Below are 13269 nucleotides of genomic sequence, written 5' to 3'. Positions count from 1 at the left end.
TACTAGTGTAAATTGGAATATTGTTTAACGTTTGAACCCTAATTGTTTCAATGCATCTATCTTGTGTTCACTTGGTGGACCTTTTTTGAGTAGAGTAGTTTTCCCTTGCCCTTTATTTACCTCAATAGGAGGTCCATGGGATTATTTTCATCTACCTATATAAGAATCATATGCTTTACCATCATTTGTAGATCCTTTAGTATGTGCGTTTCCATTAGTAGCATCTCTTGTTTGTTGTTTATTATTTGTGTATCCTCCTTGAGTGTTTTTGTCTTGTTTTGTAGTTTTGGTTGAATCTATGTCCAATGGAACAATAGTTACAAAGGAATGTAGAGAACCAATAGAGATAACATTTACATTAGATGACTTATAATGTGTCTCACACTTTGTGTACACCTTAATTTATTTAATGGAAGGTGCATAGTCCAATATATGTTCATGAGCTAGCTTAGTAATTACTTGACCTTTTTCTATTAGGCTTAGTGTCATCCATAACGTCTTCATCTTTATGTACTGCATCTCCTAGTTCTTTACACATAATATCTTAAATAGTTATAGTGTCATATTTACTAGTGATATCTTTAACCATATCATGTATTTCATCCACGTAATTTTGAACAATGTAATTTTCTTGATTATCAAGTTCAATATGTTGATATGGCTCAGTATCTACTACATGTGTGACTTCCTCTAGTTATTTGATATTATATATCTATTTCCATATCCTTTTTCCATCAATGTCAATATCTCTTAATTTACCTATTAAGATTTTTAATGCCCTCTATTTAGGAACAAATCTTTCCTTGTGTCTCTCAAATAGTTTATGTAACATGTAGTTCTAGCATTACTTTTTATAGATATCTCTCTCTCTCTCTCATTTTTTTTTAATAGTCAATGCATATTTTAATTTTTCATCAATATTTTTGTACAACTCTTTTGGAATTGTGTTTCCAATCTCAATAGGTGCATTCTTGAATTTCACCATCATATCAATCAAAGCATCTTCAATATTTTTTTTGATATTCCTCATTCATTGTGTGATACCTAACATATTAAAATGTAGAAAAACCTCCATGTTCCTATAGAGAATCTTCCATTTCATTAACAATTTTGGATCTCTTATTTATAATAAATGTATAATGACTCACATCATCAGCTTTAGTCTTCTCATTAGCCTCCTTTTCTTATATAATTAACTTTCTTCTCCTTCTCTGAGTTGGTTGACTTGATGATACAAGGACATTCTTTCTCTTCTGATTAGTCTTAACTTGTGATTGTGCTAGTTTAATAGCTCTAGCAACTCCTTTCTTCAAAGGTAGAGTAACCTCTTATGCAACTTTGGTCCTAGAACTTGTAGCTTTAGGGGTTTGTGGTATAACATGTTTTCTTTTCTTTCCCTTCTCCTTGAGTTTTACCACTACCAATTCTTTTTCCTTTTTCTTCTCCTTCTTTGTCATCTTCATCTTTTCTTTCAATAAGCATTAGTACTTTCTTCTCTTTCCTTTCATCGAGTGCACCCTCTAGAATATCTTTCATTTTTCTAGTTTTTATTTCTATCTTAGGGGAAATAACATCTAACTTGAGCATTTTTTCTTTCTTTCTTAGAGGTACCAAGACGTTTGGCTAGCTTGTTCATAGGTTCATAAAGCAAAGTCTCCATACCTTCAGTAGATTGATTGATATTTACCTCATATTCCATGGACTCTAGCCAAGAAACCCTTGGGTTAATAGCTTGAATCTTGTTGTTCGTATCAACAAGAAAACATATATCATCATGATATTTGTCAACCAGTTGAGGTGGAATTTTGTATCTCTTATGCATTATATCTTTAAATTCATTGGAATAAGAAGACATAACACTTTGAAAGGTAGCTCCTAACCTCTCAATATATTCATTTATCTAGTAAATAACACCTCCCTTTACATCCCAAGTAACATTTCCAACTATGGGGAAATAGTTTTGCATATAGAAAAATGTACATACCAACAATGAACCAAATTTATATGCATTGGATTTTGCAACTCAGATAGTCTTCATGTTTTCTAAAAATTGGTTTAGTTGTAGCTCAGCGAGGCCAAGCTTGAATCCTTTCTTAACAATCATGTACACTAAACCCATACCTCCACATGGTTCATTGTTCACGGATAAATATTGTAAGCAACAATATACATGCCAAATCTCATCTCTAGATTAGTAATTGTAGACTTTCAAACCTCTTCTTTACCATTCAACTTTGGTATTATCATCAATTTCCTTCTTTGATGTATCCCTAATCCTTTTGATTTTCTCAATGATGGGATACCTAGTAACCATGTGAATAATGTCTCTAGTAGTTTTCACTAGCTCGTTCAGCCATATTGTCATGTTATCCCTGCTCAATACAATGTATATCCACTCTATTTTGAAAACTTCAGGAAAATGCAGAACATATGTGAGCCCTTTTTTTTTCAATTCCTTGTTTTTTTCCTTCAATTTTACATTCACACATAATTTCTTGTAAGTCTCTTACAACTTATAATCTCCTACCTCACCAATTTTGTGGTGATAAGTTACATGCATATTTTGGACTAATAAAACCCTTATGGAAATGACAAAAACACTCCAATCTTATCAATTTGTGTAACCACCTTGAGATGTAAATGGTATTTCTTCTCTTCATATTCCTCATTAAAAATCAATTGACCTTACTAACCTTGCTTGTCTTCACAATTGCAGAACTTGATGTCATTTTGTAAAATAGGGTTTTAGTGAAAATGAAACAAAAATAGGTTTGATTTGTTCTTCTTCATGCCAAATTCATCTCTCCACTAAAATTCTCTATCAAATTCACAATGAACACAAATTTCTTGGGTTTGTACAAGTAGCTTTTGAGAACTAAAAAATACAGGTAAACAAATGAACGATTCAAACCCCAATTTCTAACAAAGTTACAATTAGCATTTTTTAGGGCATAATAAATACTTTCTACCACAACCATGATTATTATAGTCTATTTCCAATCTTCACTTGGTTATCATAGGATACTTGGTTAATCAAAAATGTTCATATCTAGCTCAGTTAACACAAGAAGAATACCATCCAATTCACTATCTCAGTCAATACTCAACTTCCACTTACTACTATATTTGGTATGACTCACCAACTACACTAACTTCCATATCTCTTTGCATGATTCAGTTGGTGGTAGAGGTTTCACTTGATCCATTGGATGAGGTGTCGTTGAATATAGCATTTGAAGATCTTCTTTCTTATGGCTTCTTTTTCTGAGTCTTACCCATATGATCATGAATGTCATCAATATTAACATTACCCTTGCATTTGGTATCTTCTACCTTAGGTGTTGATGCTTTCCACTTGGAGTCTCTTCTTAATTTACCAACCTTATGACAATGATAGCATGTCATTCTAGTATTCCTCCAATTTCTAGGTCTTCCTCCAAAATTAAATCTTGTACAGTTAGTAGCAATATGACCATACCTTCCACATGCAGTGCAAGTAATGTTTGTATTGTAATCCTAGTTAATAGTATTGCCTTTCTCATTAGGTACCCAATTGAACTTCTTTTTCCATATGCAATTCTTAGACTTTTGTCCAAACTTATTACAAGTATAACAATACCCATTGTACTCATATTGTCTCGAAGACTGATTAAACTTAGATCTATATTTGTATGCTTGATGTCCATACTTATTGCAATTGTAACCACAAGTGACCCAAAGCATCATAGTTCTTGCCTAAAATGTAGATAAAGGTAATGGTTAAATGAGGCTAAAAAGAGATTGAGATAAAGAGGGGAAGAGTTGGAGAGGAAAATGAAGCTAGAAATATACTTCTAAATGAAGAGATGTAGAAAAATGATGGTAGAAATATACAAGTGATGTAGATAAAGGGATAAATATGGAAAATTATTTAATGAAAATGATTAAAACTAAGATGTTATTTGAAATCATTTTTAATTAAGATTATAATAAGAAAGAAATTAATTTAAATAACATTTTATCTATATTTAATAATTTTGTAGCATTTAAAAAATAATTAGTTTATAAAAATATCAAGCCCTTAAATTAAATAATTATAAAATTTAAAGAACCTCTAAAATATCAATTTTGCTTGTAAATGGAACTTACTATTAAATTATTACAAAAATTCCAATTAAGTATAATTCAAATTCCAATTAGAGTGAAAACTATATAGCTTAATCTAGATGACAAAATTCTACTGAAACAATTCATCTTATAAGCTCTCCACTTTTTTTAAAAAAAATTGATCGGTAAATAACCAAGGCCTTGAATATATTTATTAATAAAAATTGCTAATTTACATCAAAGTTTCTCCATTCAAATGGGCACTGGTAGGAAAGAGCAGAGAAAAAAACCTCCAGTCTAGCCTAGGACTAATGTCCTTTATTATTACATCATAAAAGGGGCATACCCCAGTCAAATTACATCATGTTTTATGATTACAAAGAGAATATTATAGTTTAATTTGATACAATCATCAAAGGTACTTTACTATAGTTGTGACCAATTTTAGTTGAACTAATCTTGCCATTGTACTTTACACTCCTCCCATTACTTATCGCAACACTCAACCCTGCCTTCTTGACTTAGCATTCAAAATGGTTTGAAATAAAATAGAAACCTCTTTTTTATGAATGTTAACCTTGGAAAGAAAACCAAATTGTCCTAATTGTTCCTACATTATTTAAAAGAAATCCTATATACATCATGATAATTATATTCATACATTCACTATTTCCTTAAAACATCGATAATATTTGTATTGAATGTCTTCCTAACAATAACTACAACCTTGTATTTTGGAGATGATCCTAAGTTTTAATTTTTTAGTTCCTTAAGCTCATTAAACTACCTTAATTGTTCAAATGAAAGCTCAAGAACCTGTATTTAACCAACATTGTCAAAAGAGTTAGTTTTAGTCTGCCTAAAAGCTAGCAACATCTAAAACTAGTCTCGAAATAGTATCAGCAAAACTAACATCACATTAACAGACCAGATTACTACTAAGCATCAATCATCACCTCTATCCTCAACACCTCAAACTTGGATGTTGATAATGTATCTGAGTCCTAACTCCTCATGCACTACTGGATAGGCATTTGAAAATAGAGGTCTCTTCTTATTGCTTACGTTGATACTCCTTGAAGATCTTGGTATAGAAAGTAATTGAAAAATTGATCATTAGAAACCATGTTATCCATTCTACATTTTCAGAATAATTCTCCATAACTATGTTAGGATACACTTCTTATGTAAAGATATGCAAAGTGTTCTCATTAAATGACTAGTTTCGATCAAAATTGTCAGAAATAATATCCTAAACTAAAAAAGGTAATACTTATCATCATTCAGCACCTCTGAGCTCAAAACCTTAAGCCTAAGTACTTAAACCACATGCATTGGGCAAACAGTGATTCTAAGTCCTAACACATCATGCCCTGCTAAAAAGGTCTATGAAAATAGAGAGCCATTGAAGATGTGAATGCAAATATCCTTAAGGATATTAATTAATGAGTGAAGTCAAAATATTGATCATCAACAACCATAATATCCATTCTACATTTCAGATCAATTCTTCATAACTATATTAAATTACACAACTCATGAACAAGTGTGTAGAGAGTTCATCAAAAGATGTCCTTTTCCAAAGTGTAAATGAAAGCCTATTATTGTCTAATCTATATTCAGATTAAGAGAATAGACATCCTAGTATACATCACCATTTTGACAATCGATGGTAATCAAAACCACCCGTTACTAATTACAAACGATTGTCAAATTACTATATTTTCACTGAAACCAAAACTCTAGTTTTACCTATTAGAGACTAATATAGATTACCATTTAAAGAAACAAATACTAAGGCTATAAGCTTAATATGAATAAAATGACCTTTAACTCTTAATCTTTTTATCTAAAGAAGACTATGCTTCATAGCACAGTCATCTTACTCATACTGTACTAACCAAAAGCTTGATTCTAGCTCCTTTGCAACTCCTCTTACTTCTTCCAATATACCATAATCACTTCCACAATATCATTAAGGTTTTCTACCTAAAAATTTGGCAAAAATTCGAAAGTGGACCTTTCTCTACTAGTCTTTCCTATGTTGGGGGTAACAAAATCTAACCTATCTAAGTTGCCCAATCCCACAACTGGATGAATGTAGACCTTAAAAAGACTAAGATAGTTGCTGAGCCATTCATGTCTGGCCCCAGCTGAGAGCTTTCTTCATCCCAAGAGGAAATGGAAGCAAGATCCCATCTTGGGCCAATCCATATTGAATGCAACCCTATCCCTTATTATTAGGGCAAGTCTCCTAGGGATATTGGCCACAATAAGACTCCTTGGAGATGATCCATATACATCTTAGGGAGGGGCACACACAGATCTTCATCCAAGCTCATAATTGCTTCCATTATACCTTGACACCAAGTAGAATCAAAGATATTTAGACATAATCTTACCATTACTCATTTATTGATCCCTGCTCTCGCCATGTAGCCAATGAAAATGGCAATAACGTCATTTCTTTTCCACCAGATATACTTATACTTAAAAATTCCTTCACTAATAGCTCTACTGACCGCAATCTGGGTCATTCTATCAACTTCTCTAAGGATTATGTTCCATAATTCTAGTTTGATATTACCATGAAAGGCCATTGTGTGAACTTCGAAGGTGTGATATACACAAATATTAGTGTCCATCTTCAACTTTGGAAAATCCACATGATACTGACCTGATTCTATACCAAAATAAAAAGAGCCAGCCACCAAAACCTCAAGATGTTCCTTGAGAGACCTTAATTATCTAAGAAGCTATTTTTTATTGAATAATGATAACATAGATAGGTTGTATCCAAAAGACCTAACACATTATGATTATCATAACATCATACGTTGGAGTCTAAATCATCCTAATAAATGGTGTCGTTGCCTACCTACAAACCTATGAAAGTTATAACCCCTTTAAATATTATTGTTTGTAAACCCCTTTAAGTCCCTTCTTCTTGTTGACATGAGGGGGATAAAGAGCAAAATGAAAAAAATAGTTATTAAGGCCCCTTTACCATTTCACCAATCTTTAATTTGGCTTGATTACATATCCTAATTAAATCTTAATGAAAAACTAGGAGATCTTGTTATTACCTTCAAGCTAGAAGAACTATATATGCAAGTTCAAGATTTAGAGCTAGTTTCTAAAAACCAATAGATTATCATCATCTACTCCTCTACTGGCCAAGAAGTCTACCTTTTGATTCCCTTCTCAAAATATGTGTCTAATCCTAATATCTTCAAACTTATCCATTAGATTTAAAACTTCTTCTAACTTAGAGTTGAGGACCCAATTTGGGGTAACTCTATTCCTTATTGCATTTAATACAATCTATGAGTCACCTTCAATATATACTTTGGATAAACCTAGAAAAGACATAGTTGTAAGCCTTCTTCCAATGCTTCAAGCTCTTCCAAGTTTTTAGACATAGCCTTAATATATTTGGCTTTTTAACAATCCACTGACCTGTATAATCATTGATAATGCAGCCAAATCCTACTATCCCTGGATTTCCTCTCGCTACCCCATCAAAATTAAGCTTAACCTAGTCCTTCAAAGGGGGGGTACATTTACACTATTCCCTAGCCTCCTTGCTTTTCTTTAGATCGACAAGGGGAGGATTTATCAATTTGGTCCAAACTTTTTTAATTTTTCCATCCCATTTTGAGAAGGAACCTTCTTCTATTCTTGATCTCCTGAGGTGAGAATTAGTTGTTTCGACCATACGAGCTTCTATTTTTAAGATTAGTTCTTCTAATTTCAATTCTATGTAACTAAAAATTTGTCTATTCCTTTCTTTCTAGACTTCCCACGTGAGAATAGATGGAAAAATGTTCCATAGTTTACTATAGATACTCTTGCAAATATTGGAGGCTCAACCTTTTAGCAGGTCAAATAAAGAATTAGGAAATGGGGAAGACCAACCTAACCTCTATCTGAGCCACTCCCAATAGGCTCGAACATACAGGCAACTATATAATAGATGATTAGCATCTTCACTATCATGTTTACATAGAACACACTGCGAAGGACCTGCAAAACCTAATTTACGAAATCTATCTATTATCAAAATCTTGTTTTGAAATGCCACCCAAAGAAAATATCTTTCCTTTGGCAAACATGCAAGTTCCCAACAAAGACTGAGTGGGGTCTCCACCTCATCCCATCTCCTAGAGTTTATTAGTACTTTATATCCATTTTTCACATTGTACTTACCATTTTTTGAAGCTGCCCAAATGAGCTTGTCATTCCCCTCAAGTTTCTTAACCTTCCTATCTTTGATTAAATTTTTGTATGCCTTTATGTTGGCTAGATCAATCCCTACATCTTTTAGAGGTTTTCAAATCCATCTTGGATGTCCTTCTATGAAGATCTTAGTTTTGTAGTCACTTACTCTACTACCCCACAGATTTATTAACTTCTCTCTAAGGTTTCCTGGGATAATACTATTATCTATCAAGGGGTGCCCATCCTAGGAATCTTCCCAGAAAAGGGCTTCATCCCCTTTACCAGTATCCCAAGTAAGGTATTTGTCCACAAGATGATGACATTTGACCATGAATTTCCAATTGTTCGATCCTAAATATCAAAGAGGGGTCTTCTGCATTCAAATATTTATTATACATGATCTTGGCCCATTTGTGCTCTCTTTTAGTATATAGGTGCCAAACTAATTTGGCCCCTAAAGCTTCATTTTGCCATTGTAAATTCTTAATTCCTAGTCCTCCACATTCTTTAGGTTTGCAAATATTATCCCGTTTAATGAGGGCCAATTTTTTGGATTCCTTGCAATCGTTCCATAAAAAAATCCTGAGTTTAGCTTCTAACTTATGATTAAGATGTTTGGGAAGGGGGAGACAAGATAGTGGATATATGGGAATGGCTATCAATATTGATCTTATCTTGGTACTCTTGCCTGCTTTTGTGAGCCACTTGTCTTTCCAACCGCTGATCCTAGCTTCCAATTTCTCCAATATGTTGTCCCATACCTTGCTGGACTTAACATCATTTTCTAATTCTATGCCAAGATATTTGCAAGGGAAAGAACCTATTTTATATCCCATAATGTGACAGATTTATTTTTCCATCTCGAGATCCATATTGATAAAATATATTTCAAATTTAAAATTATTCACTATTTGACTAGAAGCCATCATGTAACTTTCTATGATGGACTTTAAGGCCCTTGCTTCCTCCACTAAGCTTTTGCCTGGCATAACAGTGTCATCTGCATATTGTTGATGTGTTATATTAGGGATATTCCTAGTAATGGTTATACCTTTAATCTTTTATTCAATGTGATCCCTTGTGATGGATCTCTCGAAAGCTTCAACCATGATTATAAATAGAAACATGGATAATGGGTTGCCTTGTCTGATTCTCGTCGAAATATTAAAGAAATCTTCAGGGGACCCATTCATAAGAATAGGATATCTTGGTAGAAGATATACATTTGGAAATGAGGTTAATCCATTGATGGGAGAAACTAAATGCTTCTAGGGTTTTACAAAGGAAACATCAATCCACCATACCATAAGCTTTTTAGATGTCCAATTTCATAAACATATATGCCTATTTGTGAATAGTTTCCTGGATAGTAAGAATACCATCCAAAATCGATCTACCTAGAATGAAACCTATCTATTCCTCGAAGACAATCTTTGGAAGTATTAGTTTTAATCTATTTGCTAAAATCTTTGAAAAAATAAATTGTAAATGGTGTTACAAAGTGCAATAGGCCTAAAATCACCTGGATTCTCCGCCTCTGGCATTTTGGCAATCAAGGTAAGAAAGGTGTAATTAACTCAGATAAAAGAGATCCACCCTTTCTAGAGGCTTTGATTGCATTCTAGAGATCTTCTCCAATAATATCCCAACACTTCTGATAAAAAAAGGCCTGAAAACCATCTAGACCTAGTGATTTATCAAGATTCATGTTGAATAAGACCATTCTAACTTCTTCTAGTGTTATAGGACTATTTAATGCTATGTTTTCCTCAACAAAAACCAACTCAGGGATTAATTTAAGCATATGGGATTGAGCTTCTCTATTTGACCATTCAAAATTATTTAAGATTTTCTAAAAATGATCCAAATCATTTCCAAATTTTCATTTGGTTTGTCAGTTGATACACCCATATGATTTTTAATGCTCAATATTTTACTTTTGGCTCTATTATAGAGTGTAGAATTGTGAGAGAATTTAGTGTTCCAATCTCCCTTGTCTAACCACCTTTCTCACGACTTTTGTCTCCAAAAAATTTCCTCTTTGAATAGGATATCCTCTTGTTTTGCAAGCAATTCTTTTTCTAAGAGATAATTGTCATTATTCATGCCTTTCTTAATGATTTCTGAATTTAATTCTTTGAGCCTTTCTTCAATGTCCAATTTTTCTTTATAGATATTGTTGAAATGTTCTTTGTTCCATCTAGGAATCTTTTCTTTAAGCATCTTCATTTTAGAGACGAAGATAAATATCTTAGACCCTTCAAAATTACCTTGTGACCACCACCTCTTAATATTATCTAAGAAACTTGGATTTGAAAACCACATTTCTCGCATTTACATGAGCTCCTCATAGGTTTATGAGGCTCAAAAAAATTTACTCTAATTGGGAAGTGATCAGAACTAGCAATTGGAAGAATCATAGAATGAATATTTAAATTATTAGCATCGAGGTCTCCTTTAATAAAAAACCTATCTAACTTTTATGCAATGTAATTAAAATCCATTCACTTATTATTCCATGTATAATTCCCATTTTTACATGGAACATCTATCAAATTGTGAAAGTCACACCATTTTTTGATGTCCTTAGAGGATTTGGGAACCTGTTGTCAACCTCCTACTTTTTCATTTAAGTTTAGAATGGTATTAAAATCTCCTCCTAACAGAATTAGGTTGTTCTGATGAAACTTCAAAAAATGGTTGATTTCCTCCCATACTATTATTTTCTCTATATTGCTAGTTGGACCATAAATGTTAATTAAGATAAACTGGAGATTAGATTTCAAACTCGTGACTGCACTACTTATCCAATTACTATTCATACTTAAAATTTTAGTCTTGTGACTACACTGCTAATCCAATTACTATTCATACTTAAAATTTCTATAGTTACTCTCCTGTGATTCCAAATAAACCCTAAACCCCTAGAAGTGCCTATAGATTCTTGTAAAGAAAGATTCCAGTTACCTAACTACTTGTCTAATTTATAACTTCTATCCTATTTAGCTTTTTTTCTTGTAATAAAATAATATTAGATTCAAATTTTTTTAGATTTTGTTTTAATAATCTTTTTTTTCTAGGAGAATTTAGGCCCCTAGCATTCCACATAGTAATCTTCATTGCTCCTTGGGAAGGATCTTCCCCTTCCCAATATTAAAAATCTAACTAATTTTTTGCTGTTCACGAGCCTGACAATCTATTTGTCTGAGTTCCTTGAGGGATTTTCTTCCTCTTTTTGGTTTTGTCTTGCCAAAATTAGGAGATCTAACCCCTTCCTTATTCATTTTTAAACCCAGTTGTTCCATATTCTCATGAGCACCTTCGACTATTTATGTTTGAATGTTCTCCATAATCTCCTCTTCTTCATTAACCAGCTCCTATAGAATCTATTTGATTAATCTTTATTGATCAAAGGATGTACTATCCCTAGTCTTACCTAACCTTTTGGTTGCAATGTCATCAATGTCTTTATTTGACTTATATTCTTCTTCAAAGGATAAAATGTCCCTTCTTAGATCTTCAAAGGTATAATTATCTCCTCCCAGTTGTAATATCTATTGTAGCAGTTCTTCTTTTTCTAAACTATTGCAATTGTCTCCATTTTCCATATCAAATACCCAGATCAATTCTTTTGAGAGCCTTTCTAATTTTCCTTTGTCATCATCTTTTATGGCTACTTTTGTAATGTTTTCCTTCTCCTCCAAATCATTATTTAAGAAGTCTTGGAACTCTAGCACTGGGATATCATTGGACCTATTTTTTCCTCTAATTATTACCTTAGGAATAGCTTAAGGGGACTCTCTCTTTGGGGTTGGAGTTTGGCAAAATTTGGTCAGCCTCTTTGGAGACTTTCTGTCAGGATGAGAGACCTCCAATGATGGATCTTTGGTCTTTTGCTCATGTAGCTTAGAATTTTCAATAGTTTTCTTAATCTCATTAGAGGCTAAATTTTCTTCTTGTAGGGATAATAGTTCTTTTCCATCAATATCTCTGAGCAACATTCCTATGTTCTCAACACCCTCCATGTTATTTCCCGATTCTAATTTCCTCTATCCATTTATAGGTTCTGTAGAACTTTTCTTTTTGTTCACTTTCTTTACTTTCCTTTTATATTCTTTATTGATCACTACTATACTCTGAATGTTGGGTTGCTTGTTTGATTTGGGGAATTTTTCCAAATTCTTAGTGGAGTCTTTAGCTCTCTACTTAAAATTACCTTTAACTCTAGTATCTTATTATTAGAGCTCATCAAAATTAATTGCACCTCTTTTTGTTAAACTATCAAGCTTTATTGAACTATTTATAAAGTTTGAGAGTCTTTTTGTTTTATTTTAATCAATACTTGAGTTGTAATGACACAAATAAAAAAAGAACTAAATCACTTTTATAATGAATATAATAATAAAATCTATTTCAAACTATTATTCTCCCAAGGATTAACAAAGGTAAAAGTAAAATGTAAGATACATTGATAATGAAATATATCACTTATTTTTCCTAAGCAAGAGGGTAGATATAATACGGTTCTATGCAAGTGGACCCAATAAAGGTTGCATGTCTTATTAATGCTATGCCTTTTAAACACTTGTCTAATATGAGATAGTTGGTAGGAAATAGAAGAATTGAAAATTTAATAGTAAATGGGATCTTTCTTCATGCGATGGTAGCAAATTTTTGGAGGGAAAATTGTAACCTTGTGCATTCTTTGTTACAAACAAATGACAATATTATTGTGGATCCAATATACAACAAAAGTTGAGAGAATATTTTGTACATTTGTTTTTAAATTTTTGTGTAGAGGTGATTTTGTAGAGAAAAGCACGTATGTATTTATATTCATTACAAAAGTCTTTTGTAAAAAAAATATTTCAAATGTATGTAAACAATGCTATGAAATATTTTGTGTTGTGTTTCTCTATTTTCATGTTGTCTAGGTAAAATTAAATTTCAAGTGCAAATATT

At 32.3% G+C, this 13269-nt stretch overlaps 1 pseudogene; it reads right to left on the bottom strand.

The window, feature by feature from the left end:
- Nucleotides 1–4869: 4869 nt before the first annotated feature.
- LOC149573098 (methylthioribose-1-phosphate isomerase-like) overlaps nt 4870–13269 on the bottom strand; it is a 107508-nt pseudogene continuing 99108 nt past the window's right edge.

This window comes from Cupressus sempervirens, chromosome 2 (genome assembly GCF_028749045.1).
Source record: "Cupressus sempervirens isolate cs-2001-9-10 chromosome 2, ASM2874904v1, whole genome shotgun sequence".
NCBI lineage: Eukaryota > Viridiplantae > Streptophyta > Pinopsida > Cupressales > Cupressaceae > Cupressus > Cupressus sempervirens.
The sequence above is the reverse complement of the archived record's forward strand: the minus strand, read 5'-3'. Positions and strand labels throughout refer to the sequence as shown.